We start from the raw sequence: 22,008 nt of genomic DNA, 5'->3' as shown, positions 1-22,008 counted from the left end.
ACAATTGCTATGATACCCATAGTGGAGTATTGGAACAGCTAACCATGCTGGGGTACTATGCCTCAGGACCCCACCACTGTAGCTGGTCAGTGATATATAGATTGATCAGTCAATAGAGATATTATAGAGAGAGAGATTTTAGCTAAGCTTGCTCAAAGCAAAAGCTTTGAAAGCTAGTCTGCTACCTTGTGATTGCCTCTGTGTTTCTGTATGTGTTAAAGAGAAAGAGATGTAGCTTACATCTTTCAGTTACACACGGACACTAGTCAAGATGGCAAGTCAAATATAGATTTAACCTAGGAAGTACGGCCCAACAAAGTAATGCCCCTTTCAGACCGCACTTAAAAAACGGTATTTTGGCGATTTTTAACCGTTAAACGGTAATCTGTGCGGTCTGAAAGGTGCAGACCCACTTTAACGTTTTACAAAAGCCGTTTTTGTAAAACGGTTAAAATGGAGGGTCCTACTCGTTTCAGACCCGGTATTTTGGCATCAAAATCAGGTCTGAAACGGTATTTAGGACCCAGCCAATGAGCTGGGGCCTAAATTCAGCACAGTGAATATTTAATGAGCGCTCATTAAATATTCATAGCACTGGAGACCCCCGCCCCCCCCCGCGCACGGGTCAATATCGGTATCTAACTCTCTCTGCACATGTTACATCAGCCCCACCTGCAGTGCACATGGTTTTGTCCATTAGAGAGTGGTTGTGCCTCTCCGAGTGAATCAGAAAAACTCCCTCTATGTAGGTGCTTCTTCTCACCATTTTCTCTGATTCCAAGAAGATTTTTGGGAATAAAACCCAGCTTGGAGAAGAAGCTGACATCCTTAATGTAAGGGAAGTGCGGAATTGAACTTTGTGGATCTGTGACTATATACCAAATTAGTGCTCCTACCATATTTTATTATATAACACACACACTTTAGTGCGTCCAATCCCCAATTTATTAAAATCCTGCCCCTATTGAGCTAGAGAGAGCAGCCAGAAAGTCGTCAGGTATGGTCCAATAGAGTACAATTGAGACTACAAAGCCCTCACCATTCTTCCTTCCCTACATTTCCAAACTTCGCTCCCTTGATATGTTAATGATTTTGCGGCACATGATAACAGACAATTTCTCTGGGACTTCTTTTCAGGTATCAGACCTGAAAAAATAAATCTCATCAACTGCGGCCTGTAGAGCTAAAGCTGGGCAAACGCTATTAGATATATCTGTAGATCAATTCATTTTCAGATATATCTACAGACAGATCAGGCATACACGCCGTCCAATCCGTCTGGACTGACATCACATATGGACGGCACTAAGCTGTCAATCACCGGCGGCTCCCAGCATGGCTGTACGGGCAGCCAGAAGATCTACTATACACAGAACGATGCACCAATATATCTTGGTGCCCATACACGTTACAATTATTGCATATAATATTGTATACAATATCGCATCTCATCACATCTCGGTTTTGCGATGAGATCAGATGAGATGAGATCTAGTACAAATAGTATGTACTGCACATACTTTTTGTACTAGATCTCATCTCATCTAATCTTATCACAAAACCGAGATGCAATGAGATGCGATATTGTATACAATATTGTATACAATAATTGTAACGTGTATGGGCACCTTTAGATATATCAGGCATTGGCTGTGTTGCACAGCCGTTCACAGATATATTGATGGTAAACACCGGCCGAATGTGCATCAATATATTGGCCAGTGTGTACGCACCTTAATTCAATTGTCTCAGGGGATCAATTAGCCTGCAGTAAACTACTGCAACTAATTGAATTCCCCTATAATCTTCTGAAGAGCAGCCAGGGTTGGGTGTGGTATAGGAACCCGACAGTCAGGATCCAGACAGTCATTAGCCCGACGTCGGGATCCCCACTGTTCGGACTCAGACAGCGGGGGGAGTGCAACGAAGCCCATTGCGGACTCGCTGCGCTCGCCATACTGTGGGCCCAGTGGCTTGTTACCTATTATATTCTCCCTCTAAGGGGGTCGTGGGGGGGTTCAGCCTAGCGATTTTTCCCCATCATCGGTCAGCAGTTACATTTGGCAAATTCGCCCAGTGTGTATGGACCTTTACATTTTCCCCACCTGCAGCGCAACAAGGTTTTGTCCATTTTGAGACCACATTTTTACTTTGGTCAGGTCTGAATTAGACCATATACATATGAGATAAAGGACATACTGAATAGGCATTCTAACACTTCATAAAAAATAATCCTACACAACAATTACAAAGAAAGTTATCTTTATAGAATGTTTAACAACCCATTTGTTGTTTAAAATGAATAATGAATTTACTATTGTTTTGTCATTAAAATCTAGCCATATAAGGGGAAATTTACGAAGATGTGTGTTCTACTTCACATGTGATGTTGCTATGGGCAACCAATCAGATCCTGTCTACTATCTTCTAGAGCAGGGGTGGTCAACCAGTCAGAGACAAAGAGACAAAAAATATGTTTAGGGATGCCGAAGAGCCAACATCAGGCACATACATACATTTATACATGGCCACCCTCATACATACATACATACATACATACATACATACATTGATACACCGCCACCCTCAAGCATGCATACATTTATACACCGCCACCCTCATACATACATACATTTATACACTGCCACCCCCATATATGCATACATTTATACACTGCCACCCTCATACATACATACATACATACATACATACATACATACATACATACATACATACATTTATACACCGCCATCCTCAAGCATGCATACATTTATACACTGCCACCCCAATACATGCATAAATGTATACACTGCCACCCCCATACATGCATATATTTATACACTGCCACCCTCATACATACAGTGCATACACCACCACCGTTCCTTCATCCATCCATCCACTGCCTCCTTCATACAAACATACATATACCCATATGTGATATGTGATAGACCCAATAGCGCTATCCCAGTGCGGACACCACAGTGATATGGTCAGATGAAATATTTATACTTCCCTTCCTCTTTTTATATATAGGGCTTCTTTATTTTTCTCAGACGGTGGTTACAATTTTTCTCCCGATGAATGCATATAAGGAAAAAAAACAGGAACAGACGTTGTCTATACGCTTAATACCTCTTTTGCAGGCGACTGAGGTGGCTGATCAAATAACAAAAACAGGAAAATCAGTGACAGGCTTTTATGAGGACCAAAGGTAGGAACTGCAGAGTGCCTGATTCTTTAAACAGCTGTATCTCGTCCGGATCGGGGTACTGTTTTTGTTATTTGATCAGCCACCTCAGTCGCCTGCCACGCTCCTGCACCTTATTTTATACTGTGTGTTTTTTATCAATAAAATCCCTTTTTGGAAATCAAGGCTGGAAAAAGATACCTTTATAAGAGTTGAACACACCGCCACACCGTGAGTACGGGTACGCTACCCACCTTAAAGAAAGATACCTTTATATATATTATTCCGCTTATAATTATGTAAGTGAGGTATGCATCCATTTGAGCCTCACTACATGATAATGCAAAAGAGGTATTAAGCGTATAGACAACGTCTGTTCCTGTTTTTTTTCCTTATATGCATTCATCGGGAGAAAAATTACACCAACCCAAGTAACCACCGTCTGAGAAAAATAAAGAAGCCCTATATATAAAAAGAGGAAGGGAAGTATAAATATTTCATCTGACCATATCACTGTGGTGTCCGCACTGGGATAGCGCTATTGGGTCTATCACATATCACATTTGTCATATTCAGTCTTTTTAGGTCCATAAAGGTTTGACCTATTGATATACCCCAGCTGCCATCCCCAAGAGCGCCTGAGATAGAGCCCAAACCCTCTTTCTCTCCATACATATATCCATACATACACTGTCTCTCTCATATACATCCATCCACTGCCTCTAACGCTATACATATGTACAAACTCTACCGCAGAGTCGGAACTCTGATACTGCACTGGAAAGTTATAAGCCGGGCGGGGAGAAAGGTGCCGCTGGCCGCACGCTGTGATGGGAGGGGGTGCGGTGACGCCGGATGTCTGTCATATATGGGGAGGGGCGGTGGGTGCTCCCCCTATGCAGCCGCTCACTGTGGGGAGGCGTGGGTGGCTGCCCGATCACTGTGCGGGCGGGGTAATTGAAGGAGCCGCAGCTCATGAAGGAAAGAGCCGCACGCGTCTCGAGAGTCGCAGGTTGGCCACCCCTGTTCTAGAGGGTGCATAATTAAATAAGAAGTAGCTTCTGATTGGTTGCCCATAGCAACATCACATGTGAAGTAGAATACACATCTTAGTAAATTTCCCCCATAAAGTCTAGTATTGTAAAGCACATAAGGATTGTCTTCTAATGAATGAAAATAAGGTTGGTTCTCTGCCCCCCTTATTACAAGTGTCAAGTATTCTAGGAATTATTTGTCAAACTTCATTTTTCTCATTGTACATATTACTCCTATCCTACGCAAAAGCACAGCTGTTCTTTATTCTGGGGGGACTGTGCGAGGGAGGGTTTTGCTATTTACTGAGACTCATCCCCAGACACACACTGGAAAATCAGAATGATTACCAGAGAAATCGGGAAGTCAGAGACACAGCTGAAGAGATCCACTAACAGCATTACCTGGGGGTACCGTAAACATGACTTTTAATATTTAACATACATTTTAATTGGAACATATAAAATATGGAAACCATTTGACCACCTAAAACCTGCAATTCTAAAAGGGTAGATTTAATAAAGCTAAACACTAAAGCTGGATACACACCTACAGATTTATCTGTCCAATCTATCTGGTGGAGAAGAAAAACCTGGACATGTGTGCGAGCAAATGATTTGCAAATGATAGTCACAAATATGCTCCCTTTGGAAAACAGACAAAGCAATTGTTTTTGACTGGTTTCCAGCATTTCGGAGCCAATGTTGATTGTAATTTTCTCATATACATTTTCAGATTTTTGTTCCCACCAGACAGATTGGACAGATAAATCTTTAGGTGTGTGCCCAGCCTAAAAGCATACCTCCCAACATGAGGCTTTCCAAGAGGGACACCATGTTTTATTCCTGGACTTTCCTCTTATACCCTGTTCTTATTTCCACAAAAACCTGGGATAGTGGCGGGGCAAGTGGTAACTTACAGGGTTGTATCTCAGTCTGAACGGGTGTGAGTAAAATTCCCAGGTCTATTGGCACGGGATGGCACCCAGGACTTTTGCAGGGTTATTCCAGGAAATTACACGGGTATGCACCAGTGTGAACAGGCGTCGCCCGGTTTTTCACATAGGACTTGAAAAAAAATAGATGATTGGAGAATAAGGTCAGGTGACATGTGACGTCCATTAAATACTGCAGAGAGGAGACATGGCGCACTGGAGGCCTGAAAGTACACGGCGACGTTCACAGAAATATTGCGTCTGCTGTACAACACAGCCGATGCCGATGAAGCTAAAGATATATCAGCGCATTGAGTGCGGGCGATGCGCCAACCGCCCATACAGCCATGCCGGGAGCCGCCAGCGATTGGCAGCTCATGATGTCTGTCCTTACGGATCGGGCAGTGTGTATGGAGATCTGTCTGTATGCCTGATCTGTCTGTAGATATATCTGCAGGTCAACTGCTCTGCAGATATATCTAGAATAGAATCAACTTTACTGGCCATGTATGCATGCACACACGTGGAATTTTTTGTGGATTACAGTGCAGCATCAAACAGGGGTAAGGGGGAGGGGGGGAGACATTACATACATTACATTAAGACATTACATGCATTCCATTTCTAGTTACGACTATGGTGGATAGGTCGCCAAGTAGGGTCACCTTGTTTGGCTGTTGATATTGGGATTGCATTCGCTTTGATTGGATTGTTCAGGTGATGGGCGGCTAACGGAAAGAAGCTTCTTGCGGATCAGTAAGTTTTGGCGGGGACAGACCTGAACCGTCTTCCGGATGGTAGGATGTTAAACAGGTTGTGACCAGTGTGTAACCAGCTTTAAAGTGTTACTGCCCTTAGCAACCAATCAGATTCTAGGTATTATTTCTCTTACAAGGAAAATGTGAAATCAGAATCTACTTGGTTGCCACGGGCAACACCTCCACTTTCAAGTTTTAGCAGCTTTAGTATATCTACCCCTAAACAGACCTCCCAATTGACACAATTTTCCTTGTCCTCATCAACACTCTCACCTGTGTTAACGAGAGAATCACTGACATGATTCCAGGGGTCAGTCGAGGGGTGAGCCAAGTGTGCTGTATAATTCATGGGGTGTTCAGAGTTTCCCAGCAAAAACTCTTTCTCTACTCTTCCCTGATACATTGGGGGTTATTCTAGTCCATTCTTTCTGACAAAATCCTTCTTAGATGGACAAAACCATGTGCACTGCGGGTGGGGCAGATGTAACTTGTGCAGAGAGAATTAGATTTGGGTGGGGTTTTTCTTCAAAATTAGATCTATATTGAAGTGTAAAATAAAGCAGTCAGTATTTTCCCTGCACAGAAACAAAATAACTCACCCAAATCTAATTCTCTCTGCACATGTTACATCTGCCCCCCTGCAGTGCACATGGTTTTGTCCATCTAAGAAGGATTTTGTCAGAAAGAATGAACTAGAATAAACCCCATTGTATTGACTGACTCTGGGCGCACCACCAATAATACAGACAAGGCCACATCTGTACCTTCTTGTACTCTGCAATATCATTGGTTCCTCCTTTAGAGTAATAAAGTTTTTTTGAAGTTATCAGTCATCCTGAGGTGTTGAGGGGAAAGTTCTAACGATACTACTCTACTACTACTGATACAGCATCCCCACCCCCATCTGGGTAGACTAAAAGGAATACATACAAATGGCAGGCAGTAGGGATGGCGGTGGTCAGAATACTGACACTGGCATGCCAATGGAGGAATTTGGAACAGGGGTCCGGTAAGTATTCTTAATGAGAGACCTAAAAGTTCGAAAGAATCAGTTTCTACATCTACAAACTTGTGCTTAAGAAACTAAGGCATCCTTCTTAGTTGGGTGTACATACATTTTACATTTTTACAGCACACTCTCACAAAATATGCCTATGCCCGTACAAGCAGCTCTTTACACTTAGAGAAGCAGAACGGAGCAGGGAAAGGGTGTGTGTTGTGCAATGCAGACAGAGGGCGGTATTCAATGAGAATACCTGCGAGGTGCAGAGAATCCTTTTTAGGATTCGCTGCACATTCGCCACGTTCCGGAGCCGGCGGGCTCCGGTATTCAACGTGTCAGGGGCTCGCTGCCCCTGACTGGCGAATATGAGCTCCTGCGGCGTATGCCGCAGTGAGCCTGAGGACGGTGCCAGGCAGAGAGATGGTAGTCTCTCTGCCTGTCCCAGAACTTTGTGGGGGGTAGGTGGGCTCCCCGGGTGCCAGGCAGCACAGGCTGCCCCCCGGGGGTGCCAGCAGGGGAGCGTATATTCACAGTGAATGCAGTGAATATATGAATATGTAATGAGCGGCTCGGCTCCGGCGCCCCCTGCTGGCTGCTGTGTAAAAAAAATAAAAATATATTTTTTTTTAAATTAAATATATATTCATGTGCTTACAGCACATGAATAAAAATAGCATGCCCCTCCTCAGAATAAAATTCCTGATTTTTTGACACCAAATGTAAAAAACAAAACACTTTATTTTAAAAGTTCACATTCCACTTCACCATAAAAAGATAGCGATTGCTACTCGGTGAATCATGGTGAAAAAAACCTTGAAATGTATTCGCCATGTGGTCATTGAATAGGGTGATTTACCGTTTTAGTCAGAAATTCGCCAAACAGCACAAATTCGCCATAAAAACATGGTGAATCAGGCTCATTGAATACCGCACTGAGTGTCATTAAGTGTGTGATTGCATAATTGAAACCTGAGATACTGTAGACACAGATATTACAGTATATACTAGCCTGTGGCTTCAGACTGCAATATATCCCAAAAGACAGGCAAAAGTGATTTTGTGCGCTGACACCTTCCAAATACAATATGAGAGTGATTTTAGTGAGGGGAGAAGGTAAATGTAAAGGAAATATACTCTCCTCTCTCAGATCTTCTTCGCCTAACTAGAGTCTCTCCAGTCAAATTGTGGAGATATGCAAAAGATACATTTTTCAAAATAGTGTGATATCGTCAAAAATTCACAAATTTATTTATAGACACTTAAAATATATAAAAATCACACACACATATACATTTTACAACATTACTGTTGTTAAAATGGCTAAGGTGGAGGTTTTACCAGATTCTGGTGTATAAAGCGCCTGTAGAGAAAGGTCTTCAAACTCTGCAAAAACCCTGGTTCACCGGAAAAACCAAAGGCCTCAGGTGCTCCACACAGATCCAGTCTCGGCAAATATCCTCCCCTGGTGACACACTCCAAGCTGCTGCAACGCGTATCGGGATAAGAATGTCCCTTCCTCAGGCAGTAATCTGGAGTGTGGGTCACTTCCTCAATTTAAACATATCCCTTAATTCAGTGGTAGCCAACCCTAGCCCTCGAGAGCTACCAACAGTTCACATTTTCCAGACAACCTAGCTGCTGCACAGCTGCACTCATTAATCACTAACACATTTTAAAAGATCCACAGATGGAGCTAATTAGCTCACTTGTGATTCTGTGAGGAGAGCTGCAAAACATGCACTGTTGGTAGCTCTCGAGGACCAGGGTTGGCTACCCCAGCCTTAATTAATATCCAGGTCAAAAGGTCAACTTGTGCAATATATTGTATTTTTTTTTTTTAGACACGTGAAGTCCGTTTGGGTTCATACCAGTATAACTATAATATAGTTACCAACATCCGCTATTATAAAGAGTTAAAAATGGGTCATATAAATTATGAAAAATTGAGAAACATTGAGTATACAGTTTACTTCCGCATAACCGGAAATACGATCGTGCCAGATGGACCGCATTCCTCTGACACGCATCGTCATATCCGGAAGTTAAAGATCTTCCCCAACGTGCTTATTTTCTGTGTTCCCGGAAGTGCGGCCGCGTCAGGTGGACCGCATTGATCTGACACGCACCGTCACAGACGGAAGGTCCATCCTTACTCAGTGTGATCCTCATGTTACATGCTGTGATGCTCGTCTTGTCCCGGAAGTAGCACCGGTTTTTCCCTGTCAAAGACGCTGCTGTATGTTCCTATGAGGTGGAACGCACCTCCATTTTAACTTATACACAAACTTCTATGTAGATGGAACGCATCTCCATTTTGGTCTTGTTCCATATGTTTAATGCGATTTTGATGTTATTCTTCAGTCTGGGTCTTTTAACCCTTACTTAAATAGACCTCTGGTGTAAGGTTGTTAGTACCTATAAACTGGAGAAAATACATATATTTAGAATTTTTCGTTCTTATCGCTATTCACTATCATATATATTCGTAAATAAGCTGCTCCCTTACTCTGATGGCATATACAATATAAAGTGCTTATTATAATAAAGTGCATAAAGTTTGATAAAGTGCATTCAGTATAGTGAATAAAGTGCATTTCACATATAAACTACACCAGACATAGGATATCAAAATTAAAAAAGGAAATTCTCCTGATAAAAACTACATTAAAAAGTATACTAAAATTAACTAAAGGAACCATTTAATTTCGAAATCGGAATTGAGGCCTTTTGGCATTAAATTCTTTAATTTAAAAATCCATTGCATTTCTGCCTTTGCGAGCATGGCCTCTTCGTTTCTATTTCTCCATGTGTTTTTTACCAGTTCTATGGCCATGAAATGGGTAATTTCGCTTGTTTGGCAGTTATGTTTTTCCTTAAAATGATTTGATAGAGAATGTACTGTGAGACCTTTCCTGATATTTCTTAGGTGTTCACTCATTCTAGTTTTTAGTGCTCTGCTGGTTCTTCCTATGTATACCAGATTACAGCTACACTCTATCAGGTATACCACATTAGTTGTGTGGCAGGTCATGAATTGATTAATTTTATATCTCTGTCCATTCCATTCAAATTCTTCGTATTTTGTTTTATTACTTTTTATCTCTTTGCAGCCTTGACAATTCCCGCATCTATAGAAGCCCTTGCTTCTTATTGGGTTCTTTGGGTTGGTAGTCAAGGCGCTCTTAGTTAACTTATTCTTTAAAGATGGGGCCCTTCTATATATGAATTTTGGGACTGTAGGGAGCGATGTTTTCAGGATGGGGTCTTTCTGGAGCAAGTGCCAATGCTTTTTTTATACTTGATTCTATCAATTTGTATTGGCATGTATATTCTGTAATAAATGCAAATTCTGCTTTGCCGTTTCTTGTTCCTTTCGGATGTTTAGACCCCTCTATTAAGTCATTCCTTTCCATTTTTAGAACTTGATCTTTTTTGGTTGTCAATATCTGCTTTGTTATAACCTTTCTGTTTGAATCTTGTCCCCATTTCATCAATTTGTTCCTTACATATCTCTTTTCTGCTACAATTTCGCCTCACTCTCATGAATTGGCTTTTAGGTATACCCCTAAGTCAATTTACATGATGTTCACTTTCGACTGCGATGTAATTATTCGAATCAGTGGGCTTGTTGTATGTTTTTGTCTCTAATTTATTATTTTCTATGTAAACCGTTAGGTCCAGGAAGTTTATGGTCTTATTGCTCTTGGTGTAGCTCAAAGATATGTTGCAATCATTTTTGTTGAGGTTTTCACAAAACAGATTTAGATCGTCGATGTACCTGTACCAGTTCTTTAATTCATGACCCCAAGCTACGTAGCTTGAGGTCATGAATATCTTTGAGCTACACCAAGAGCAATAAGACCATAAACTTCCTGGACCTAACGGTTTACATAGAAAATAATAAATTAGAGACAAAAACATACAACAAGCCCACTGATTCGAATAATTACATCGCAGTCGAAAGTGAACATCATGTTAATTGGCTTAGGGGTATACCTAAAAGCCAATTCATGAGAGTGAGGCGAAATTGTAGCAGAAAAGAGATATGTAAGGAACAAATTGATGAAATGGGGACAAGATTCAAACAGAAAGGTTATAACAAAGCAGATATTGACAACCAAAAAGATCAAGTTCTAAAAATGGAAAGGAATGACTTAATAGAGGGGTCTAAACATCCGAAAGGAACAAGAAACGGCAAAGCAGAATTTGCATTTATTACAGAATATACAGGCCAATACAAATTGATAGAATCAAGTATAAAAAAGCATTGGCACTTGCTCCAGAAAGACCCCATCCTGAAAACATCGCTCCCTACAGTCCCAAAATTCATATATAGAAGGGCCCCATCTTTAAAGAATAAGTTAACTAAGAGCGCCTTGACTACCAACCCAAAGAACCCAATAAGAAGCAAGGGCTTCTATAGATGCGGGAATTGTCAAGGCTGCAAAGAGATAAAAAGTAATAAAACAAAATATGAAGAATTTGAACGGAATGGACAGAGATATAAAATTAATCAATTCATGACCTGCCACACAACTAATGTGGTATACCTGATAGAGTGTAGCTGTAATCTGGTATACATAGGAAGAACCAGCAGAGCACTAAAAACTAGAATGAGTGAACACCTAAGAAATATCAGGAAAGGTCTCACAGTACATTCTCTATCAAATCATTTTAAGGAAAAACATAACTGCCAAACAAGCGAAATTACCCATTTCATGGCCATAGAACTGGTAAAAAACACATGGAGAAATAGAAACGAAGAGGCCATGCTCGCAAAGGCAGAAATGCGATGGATTTTTAAATGAAAGAATTTAATGCCAAAAGGCCTCAATTCCGATTTCGAAATTAAATGGTTCCTTTAGTTAATTTTAGTATACTTTTTAATGTAGTTTTTATCAGGAGAATTTCCTTTTTTAATTTTGATATCCTATGTCTGGTGTAGTTTATATGTGAAATGCACTTTATTCACTATACTGAATGCACTTTATCAAACTTTATGCACTTTATTATAATAAGCACTTTATATTGTATATGCCATCAGAGTAAGGGAGCAGCTTAGTTGCGAATATATATGATAGTGAATAGCGATAAGAACGAAAAATTCAAAATATATGTATTTTCTCCAGTTTATAGGTACTAACAACCTTACACCAGAGGTCTATTTAAGTAAGGGTTAAAAGACCCAGACTGAAGAATAACATCAAAATCGCATTAAACATATGGAACAAGACCAAAATGGAGATGCGTTCCATCTACATAGAAGTTTGTGTATAAGTTAAAATGGAGGTGCGTTCCACCTCATAGGAACCATACAGCAGCGTCTTTGACAGTGAAAAACCGGTGCTACTTCCGGGACAAGACGAGCATCACAGCATGTAACATGAGGATCACACTGAATAAGGATGGACCTTCCGTCTGTGACGGTGCGTGTCAGATCAATGTGGTCCACCTGACGCGGCCGCACTTCCGGGAACACAGAAAATAAGCACGTTGGGGAAGATCTTTAACTTCCGGATATGACGATGCGTGTCAGAGGAATGCGGTCCATCTGGCACGATCGTATTTACGGTTATGCGGAAGTAAACTGTATACTCAATGTTTCTCAATTTTTCATCATTTATATGACCCATTTTTAACTCTTTATAATAGCGGATGTTAGTAACTATATTATAGTTATACTGGTATGAACCCAAACGGACTTCACGTGTCTAAAAAGAAAAATACAATATATTGCACAAGTTGACCTTTTGACCTGGATATGAATTAAGGGATATGTTTAAATTGAGGAAGTGACCCACACTCCAGATGACTGCCTGAGGAAGGGACATTCTTATCCCGATACGCGTTGCAGCAGCTTGGAGTGTGTCACCAGGGTAGGATATTTGCCGAGACTGGATCTGTGTGGAGCACCTGAGGCCTTTGGTTTTTCCGGTGAACCAGGGTTTTTGCAGAGTTTGAAAGACCTTTCTCTACAGGCGCTTTATACACCAGAATCTGGTAAAACCTCCACCTTAGCCATGTTAACAACAGTAATGTTGTAAAATTTATATGTGTGTGTGATTTTTATATATTTTAAGTGTCTATAAATAAATTTGTGAATTTTTGACGATATCACACTATTTTGAAAATTTTATCTTTTGCATATCTCCACAATTTGACTGGAGAGCCTCTAGTTAGGCGAAGAAGATCTGAGAGAGGAGAGTATATTTCCTTTACATTTACATTCTCCCCTCACTAAAATCACTCTCATATTGTATTTGGAAGGTGTCAGCGCACAAAATCACTTTTGCCTGTCTTTTGCCATATAAACCTATTTGTTACTAAGGGAGTAACTTAAAGTGTTTCAGTGCTGCAGACATTAGAATTCAGCACTTAGTGTAGACTCAACCCCAGTATAAAATGCAATATATCCCAACTGTCCCGGTTACAGCGGGACAGTCCCACTAATTTGAGACTGTCCCGGTGTTGCTCCCATGGGTGGCATTCATTCTGCGGGTAGGGTAGCAATTGAGAGGAACCGGAGAGAACCTCTGTTCTGCAGAGCAGCTGGTGATCACTAAAGAGATGCCGTGTGCATGTAGCGGCTAGTAACCGGGGGGCTACCCAGCTGCTAGGGGAGTGCTGGACATGCCCCTGAAAATTAAAAAAAATGGGGTTGTGACACTAGGCCACTCCCCTCTGCCCAAGCCACGACCACCTGGTGTGTAGATCTGCCCCATCTCCATTTTAAAGACAAAAAGAAGTTGGGAGGTATGAGACTGATTGCAAATTTATTATATTTTTAGGAGCATCTTTTAGCATGATTTTTTTTTATACTTTCATACACACGCGCGTTATATACATGGAGAGATGACTCAAGCCTTTAAAGAAGCGAAGTTGTCCCTAGCAACCAATCAAGCTCTATGGAGCATTTATAGAGTACATTCTATAATATGATAGATAGCAGCTAATAGTTTGCTATATTAAACTTCTCCACTCTTTAAAATGCTTGACACATCTTCCCCATAACTACTGTATTCTTTATAGTTCATTTGTTATTTATTCTATTGCTATTTAAATACGTGTGCTAATATTTGTTTCTGTTTTGTTGTCTCTGTCATTTGCTTTCTTTCAGGTGCATAGCAGTTGTAACTATTGTTGTCTGCCTGATGTTTTTCCTCTACTACTGCTTTTAGCAGCTTATACGTCAATTTTAAGGTGGGACTGGACAATCATATATCGAAATGAAAAAAGGTCTTTCTACAATTCTTCCAACGTTCATTGTTCTAATACAATGTCAGCAGCTCGAACTATCTCAGTCGAAACGCAAAGAAATGATGGATCAGTGTATTCAAGACAGCAAGATTTATATTTTTATGTAGACTTATAGCACAAAAGTGTCTACAGTGTATGAAAATGCAGAAATAGGGAAATGGAAGCTGATGAATCATCATAAAGAACTTTGCCTTGTTCTAACCACATGTAATTTATAATAATAAATTACATGTAGCATAAATTCAAAAAATTCTGTAAAAAAAATCATCTGAAACCTATAAGTATACTCAATAATATAATTATAAACAGTGTTCAAGCGTATTCTTATTATAATGGGATTCACGTCAGCCTTCCAGTTCCTAATACTCAATAACATTAAAAAAAACACAGTATTCCAATATAATCGTGGTAACAGTAATCTAACACAATACTTAGCAATACTTTTACAGTTAATTGTACTTTACTGGATTATGATAGATAATTCACAATAGTTTTTATACTTGATCTGGATTCTTGCCATATAATCCATATCAGCATGCTCTGCCAGATTGTAAATGAAGGTGGCTTTATCACTGGGATGTTCCAATCCAATCACTGCTACTCTACTCTGGTAAACTACTAAAAATATATATATTTATTCTATTTGTATAACATGGATTAATTTTCTTCAAATTTCAAATTCTGCCTACTAACTAAAGAGGAAACATATCTTAGAGATCACTCTTATTGTAGTAGAGAGACTGCACTATGACTGCCATTTTGTTTGCTAATTTGGCTGGTTTATTCCAAATTGGTTGACATAATCACATTTGTGGGTGTATCACCAACAACCAAAGATGGCCGTGAATGATAGTAATTCAACTTGTTTTCAAATGTTAAAAAAATACAGATTGGCTAGTGACAGTCACTGGCTTGTGTGCCAAGCTATTGGCTGAATTGGAGTGTGATGGCATCCAATCAGTCAGTCTTTCTAATGAGCTAGGCACTTAGCAAAGAACATTTTTCACCTACTCAACTCCTCTTTTCGACCGCTTGGAAATATTGGCCTCTTGACACAAAGTCATTTTTACTTCTTGGCAAATAATAGGCATACTTGCATGAAAGTAAGTACATCCATGCTCCACAAAAAATGATTTTGGTTGTGCACTTTTGTGTCTTCTACATGCTTTTTATTGTCTCCCATATACAGGTAGAAATGTCTTTATTCAAAGTCATTTATCAAACACTTATTGCAGTTTGTTAACTACCACTTAAGACAAACAATTTATTCTTTTTTTCCTCAAAAGATAAAAAAAGAATGTTTTAATATTTATTACCTCCTACCTCATTACTTGTTAGCTTCATATTCCCTTGAGGATAAAAATCAAGCCATTTAACTCCCATAATTATGGGAGTTGATATATAAAGATAGAGGTTGAGACCTAATTCTAATAATGGAAAAGCAGCTGTTTGCCCTTTACACTCAATGATATATTACAGTTAGCAATGCTATATGCAATATGTTAAACTTTTTCATAAATGTTTCCTATTTTATTCCCCCCATTTACCCCCCAATCAACCATGAAAACGTCCTAGTGTCATTATGATGGAGTGATCAGTGGAGAACACATATCCTTTATGTTTTTTTCTTTACTAATATCTTATGTCTGCCTTTGCACCACTGCACTGAGCTTAATGCAATTACATCGACATTGCCAAGCCAAACATCGGGAAACTCAACATCAAAATACAAAAATTTGATTAAATCTAAGATATGGAAACGGGCAACAGTGCAATAGGCCATTAGGTATATTTATTAAAGCATCTGAAGAGGAAGCTTGTACTTCTAAATACGGCAACCCATATATAAAACCCAAGACCGGTCTATTTTCCAAATAATTTTAACTCTACATATAAAGCGCTTTCTAGAATTAAAGTCCACAATGTGCACTTAAAACTGGAACTGGAAATCGGATATTGTTATGTGAATGGGAAAATAACTCAAACACAGCTGTAGAGGAACAAACTTTTCCCATAGCACCTTATTGTGGAGATTATAATAACAACTATTTGTTAGCCCCCCACAGACCTGCTTCCAAATGGGGCTATTGGCACCTGCACCCGATGCAGTGTGTTTACATCTGAGAGGATGAATGATACATAGAAGGAAATTGGACTTTTCTATAACTTTTCAATGGCAGCATTCCCACGTGTAGGGATTACTACATATTCTACGATATATCATTGTATACTGTGGGTTTTCTATAGTAAATATAATATTTGATGGCATGTACAAGTAATTGAGTATTCCTGTGATATGTTAGGATTCTCTTATACAGTAATGCGATATACTATCAATATAATGTTCACTCATATCTATTATAGTATAATAATTAGTAAATGTGTTAGTGCAAATCTTTACTGTAGATGGCTCCTAGTGAGAGGTGAGGAACCTGATGTGGGAGAGAAGTCATAAAGCCTTTCATGTGTATGAAACAGAAACTATTCATGATAAAATCATTTGTATTAATTGGCACTATTAATCCATATGAAGCTTTAACAAAATATATATACACTTAAGATGTTCACATCATCCCTCCCACATTCTGCATTCAAAATACCTTGTGTGCCCCAAAAAATATACAAGATGCCGCCAGCACAAACAAGTTTTATTGACAACCTTAGATACAAAAGAGGCCAATGAAGTGCCGTGTATTATATATATATATATATATATATATATATATATATATATAATTGATTCGGTCCTATGTGCGTTTGCATTCTGTGCATGTGCAGGCGCAGGGTGCATGCACCGTACACAGCAGGCGGATGGCGGAGAAGGGCAGGGGGCGCCGGGCAGCCCCATTAGCACTGGGCGTTCTCATGCTAATAAGGCCATGACGCGGGAGCGCAGGCAGCTGACATTACCGGATGTCAGCTGCCCGCCCTCTCCTCGCACAGGGTGCCGCAGTTTAGAGACACCATATAGGTGTCTCTGAACTGCAAGCGCTGGAGAAATCATTCGATGGACGCTGACCATCGAATGATTTCTCCCCGCCTGCGAATGGAAGATTATGTAAATCATCCATTTGCAGGCATGGGTAGGGGGCCGGCCAATGGGCGGTGTCTGATGGAACTCGCAAGGCTGTGAATTTCACAGCCTTGCGAGTCAATCAGAATAAGGTCCATAATGTAGATCTCTCTCTCATTCTCTCTCTATATATATCAGGCAGGCAGATCTGAAGATCTCTTTAATGATTTTGCTCATATCATCTAGTGTGTACACACTACATATACATAAATGGCTAACAATACTAATGATGCACAATATATCACAAGGTCATTTAAAGTATTGCACAGTGTGTACACACTGTATAATTTGTTATGGAGTTCAAAAGAACCCGGGAAGACTATTGTGCCCTTTAAACTTTGTTTAGTGTGCCCCCAGCTTACAGAGAGTACGGTAACAACATGATCCATTTGTTTAAGATAATTCACAGGTACAGTATTCTTTAACCTTTAAGTAAACAAACCCAAATGTGCAGGTGCTGCAGCAGAAAAATGTATGTCCCAGCTATCTGTAGCAACATTTACTCATTGTTGAAAGATTGTTTGTCTTGGTGGCAAAGATAATGGTTTCTGAGATCATCATCATCATTATTAATAATAATAATAATAATAATAATAATAACAACAACAATAATAATGATACACATTGTCTGGTTTTTAATTTCTCTCTATCCAATGTCGGATTCCTCATATCCTTTGTAAGTTGTAATATTGTTGCACTCTATCGTGTAATAGTAATATTATAGTAATTACAGCAGCCAATAAGAGGCTGCAATGGAGTATATTGTGCTCAGTGTATACTGACTGTTAATCTCTATACTACATGTAATACTAATAAGGTTGATAATAGCAGTCTGTCAGAAAAAAAAAGAACAGGAATGTATGAAACTGGATATTTATTTATATATTCCACTAGATCCGTAAAGTGCTTTCAGGAAAAGTTAACCTCTGCCCTGGACCTAGGGCACTGAATGCATTAATGGATACAATATTTTATATATATTTATATTTGGAAAAGTATTTCTTAGTATTATTATAGTGAGGAAGAGATCCCTCTTCTCTCCTCTACTTGAGGGCTTTGTGCACTTTTTACACTGCATTGCTGAAAACACAAAGGCTGACTGACAATGCACTATTTATTACGCAGATAGTTTTTCTAGATAGATAAGGGCTTAATGTATTTTGTGCTCTAATTATTTTTACAGTATTTTATAGCTAGAAGAGGAATTGCACTGGATTCTTTATTAGACACCTGTATTAATGTTGCAGGAGATGGTCACATTCATTTAACTAAGATGTCTCAATATGGAAATGTATGCAGAAACTATTTCACTCTAGTGCCCCATCCATCCAACTCCGAGCTTTCGGAACAAGGGATCAGATGAAAAGTGTCTCATCGCATGTAATTTTCCTTTGGCGCCGATCTGAGGCACGTTCCTGTGCTTCCCAGATCGGAGTCGCAGACCATCATGGCCGCCATGAATATTTATCGGATCCCGCAGCCATGATTGGGATCGCATACAATACATCTTCTGCAAAAGGACCGCATATGATGTATGGTATGCAGTCCAGCTGCCAGGAGTTGATGGGGTATCGCATGCATGGATGGGGGCCTTTAGACTTGACACCAGCTGGTGTCTGTTTTTGCCATAACAAATGCAAGTTCATATGCCAGTGAAAATGTATGCCAAATGGAAAAGTGTCCGATATGGTTGTTCAACAGGTGTTTGGAAGGTCATTGAAGGTCATTCACTTCAATGAATATGACTTCAGTTAAACTCGGTCCTCAGGATTACAAACAGTTCCCAGTTGGTTTCCTGGCCACATGGCTGGAGCACAGTTGTGCTCATACAGTAACTCACATTTTAAAAGATCCACAGGTGGAGCTAATTATTTAATTTGAGAATCTGGGCAAGATGTACTAAGCCTTAAAGTGTTAAAATGGACATCTGGCCCGCTGTGAGGAGACCTGGAAAGCATGAATTGATTGCGGTCCCGAGGACCAAGTTTGGGAATTATTGGTTAAACCAAATGAATGGAGTAGGTAGTGTTCAGAAATCTATTATCCCTATTACATAATATGTCGAGTCGCACCCAGGGTTTTGTACACGGATAACCACTTTCAGACTGGTACAGTAGCTTGTCCCGGCTGGTGATGCCACTGCTGATAAGTCCAGAGCTGGTGCTTTCAGATAAGCTCATTGAGTGCTGGCTGTTCCTATGGTGTGAATGGGTGCTGGGGCACATACTCATTTACACTACTCCATGAGCTGGATTTAACTTGTGTTCAATCCTGCTCGCTACCCCAGGTGAAATGCTGGGTCCCTCGTTCCAGCTTATTTCAACTGAGTTTTTTACACTACATAAAATCCTGGGTTGCCGCACATTGATGTGATGGGTGTAGGTTTCTGAATGTGAGGTAATGTAAGTATATTGGGAAATATAATTTTATAAACAAAGCAAAAAATTAAAGCCAAATATCATGATATTTTGACACACAAGATATCGGTTATTGGTAAAAGGTTGAGTTAGAAAAAAACAGCATCAGATTTCTAGGCTTCCAAATACAGAGCGCGGTCTGTCCTAGGTAGCCACCTCTATACAGGTGACACATTTTTATAATGAATCCGATTTGTCTTCCTGGAGAAGATTTCAGTTGTTGGTCAGAACCTTGTTTATCACAGGATATTATATGCTGTTCATTTGGGGAATTGTATGGTATGTTTATGCGCAAAATGAGACCGGAGAAGGGATCAATATATATATATATATATATATATATATATATCACTGTCTATATATTATTATGCTATTGGTGAATCTCTCTTGTAACCTGTGGTGCTTTTTCTAGAAATAAATGTGTCAATTTAGAAACATTAAACCTTTGTGTTTCATTTATTTATTAACAGTTTCTTATATAGTGCACACATATTCGGCAGCGCCCCCTCAATTTGTAGTAGGTGAGGCTCCTGCGCAGTGAAAAGTGGGCACGGCCCAACATTATACCACACACCATAATGACCATTGCACAGTTTAGCAAACTTTGTAATACCAATTACACATAAAGCCACATGCCATAATGCCAATTACACATGATGCCCATTGCATACTATATAATACACCCTAACACACCGTAATGCCCATCACATACTATTTAACAAACTATAATGCCCATTACACATTTAACATATAAGTGTCCCTTACCTACATGCTCAATGTTCGCAGGGAGGGAAGGTGGGATTAATAGTGCGGATCAGGGAGGGTGGGAGTGATAGTGCAGAGCAGGGAGGGAGGGTGGGAGTGATAGTGCAGAGCAGGGAGGGAGGGTGGGAGTAGTAGTGTGGAGAAGGGAGGGTGGGAGTAGTAGTGTGGAGTGAGAGTGGGATGGAGTAGTGTAGAACAGGGAGGGAGAGTGGGAGTAGTAGTGTGGAGTGAGGGTGGGAGGGAGTAGTGTGGAACAGGGAGGGAGAGTGGGAGGGAGTAATGTGGAGCCCCCCCAGCTGTCAGGGGAAGTGTGCGGTCGGCACAGCAGTGGTGCTTGCAGTCACATGGCCACCAGTGGGGGGACCTCTTTTCTGGTGTGTGTGCACCCCCTCCCCCCTGTCGCCGGGCCTGCCCGCTCCCGGCTCCCCGCTGTACCCGGGAGACATGCACTGTGCTGCTATTTAAAATTCACATCTCCCACTGGACCGCGCTAGCCAATAGGTGCTCACGGTCCAGCAGCCACCAGTTGATTGGCTGCTGGACCGCAAGCGCCTATTGGCTAGCGGTCCAGCGAGAGACGTGAATTTTAAAAAGCACCAAGCCTCCAGGACAAAGCGGGGAGATGCAGTAGGCAAACGAGATTGTTGGGGAGCAGGCGAGCTGGCGTTGCCGGCACGGCTCCGGCACCCTGATAGCTTCCGGCACCCGGAGCTTGTGCTACATCGGCACCGCCCTCGCTACACCTCTGTTTGCATACAACTCTAATGGTAGATGGCTTGTGCATGTGTAGAACGGGTCCTGCATTGCTGCATACAGCGCCCCCTAAGCCACAGTCGGAATATCAGTTTTACATCTTCCAACACAGATTTCCTGATGCCGGCTGCAGAGCCAATGTGATTCCCAAGGCAAGATTTGGTTGGTGCCCCCTAGCAATGTTGCTAGTTCCATCTCCAAACCAGCATCCCTCTTCCAGCACAGCACTTAATACCCAGTAGCACAGATCACATCCGCAGTCACTAACAGCCATCATCCCTCACCCATAGCAAACTTCATTCACAACAGAGCCAGAACTAGACAAGTTGGTGCCATGTGCCATCAGGATCGCCATATTTTAAATGGGGACATTGTTTTCCAAAGGCACTTGTCCCCAGAAAGGGTTGTGGTCTTGCTGGGGAGGAGCATGGCCATACAATAATACCAAATCGAATTGTCACACAACTTTATTCACATTACTTAACATGAAAGTGTGCCTTATTCATATTGTGCCACACAGTAGTGTCCATTAATCACATCATGACATGTAGTATCCTTTATTCATGTTACACCACACAGCATACCCTCCCCTACTGTACCTTTTTAGCAGGTACAGTACCGTTTTCTAATGACCTGTACCTTTTTTGGGGTCTCCAACTGCCCATTGTGAGTATAGGAAAGGGTGTGTGGCCACACCCACTTTACATGTGATCACGCCCCTTTCCAAATTTGTACCAGTTTTTGCTCTTTAGAGGTTGGATAGTATGCACACAGTAGTACCCCTTTATGTTATACACCCACCCCAGTCCAGCTGCTGCACACTGTCAAG

The 22,008-nt window shown here is 40.7% G+C and overlaps 1 long non-coding RNA gene across 1 annotated transcript in view; it reads left to right on the top strand.

Annotated features, from left to right (window-relative positions):
- Positions 1-20,084, top strand: part of LOC146007678 (uncharacterized) — a 56,020-nt gene extending 35,936 nt beyond the window's left edge. The window contains exon 3 of the long non-coding RNA XR_014444384.1: positions 14,032-20,084. This is a non-coding gene — a long non-coding RNA (uncharacterized LOC146007678). The remainder of the gene's footprint in view (positions 1-14,031) is intronic.
- The last annotated feature ends 1,924 nt before the right edge of the window (positions 20,085-22,008 follow it).

Source organism: Crinia signifera, chromosome 6 (genome assembly GCF_055691185.1).
Source record: "Crinia signifera chromosome 6, ASM5569118v1, whole genome shotgun sequence".
Lineage (NCBI taxonomy): Eukaryota > Metazoa > Chordata > Amphibia > Anura > Myobatrachidae > Crinia > Crinia signifera.
The sequence above is the reverse complement of the archived record's forward strand: the minus strand, read 5'-3'. Positions and strand labels throughout refer to the sequence as shown.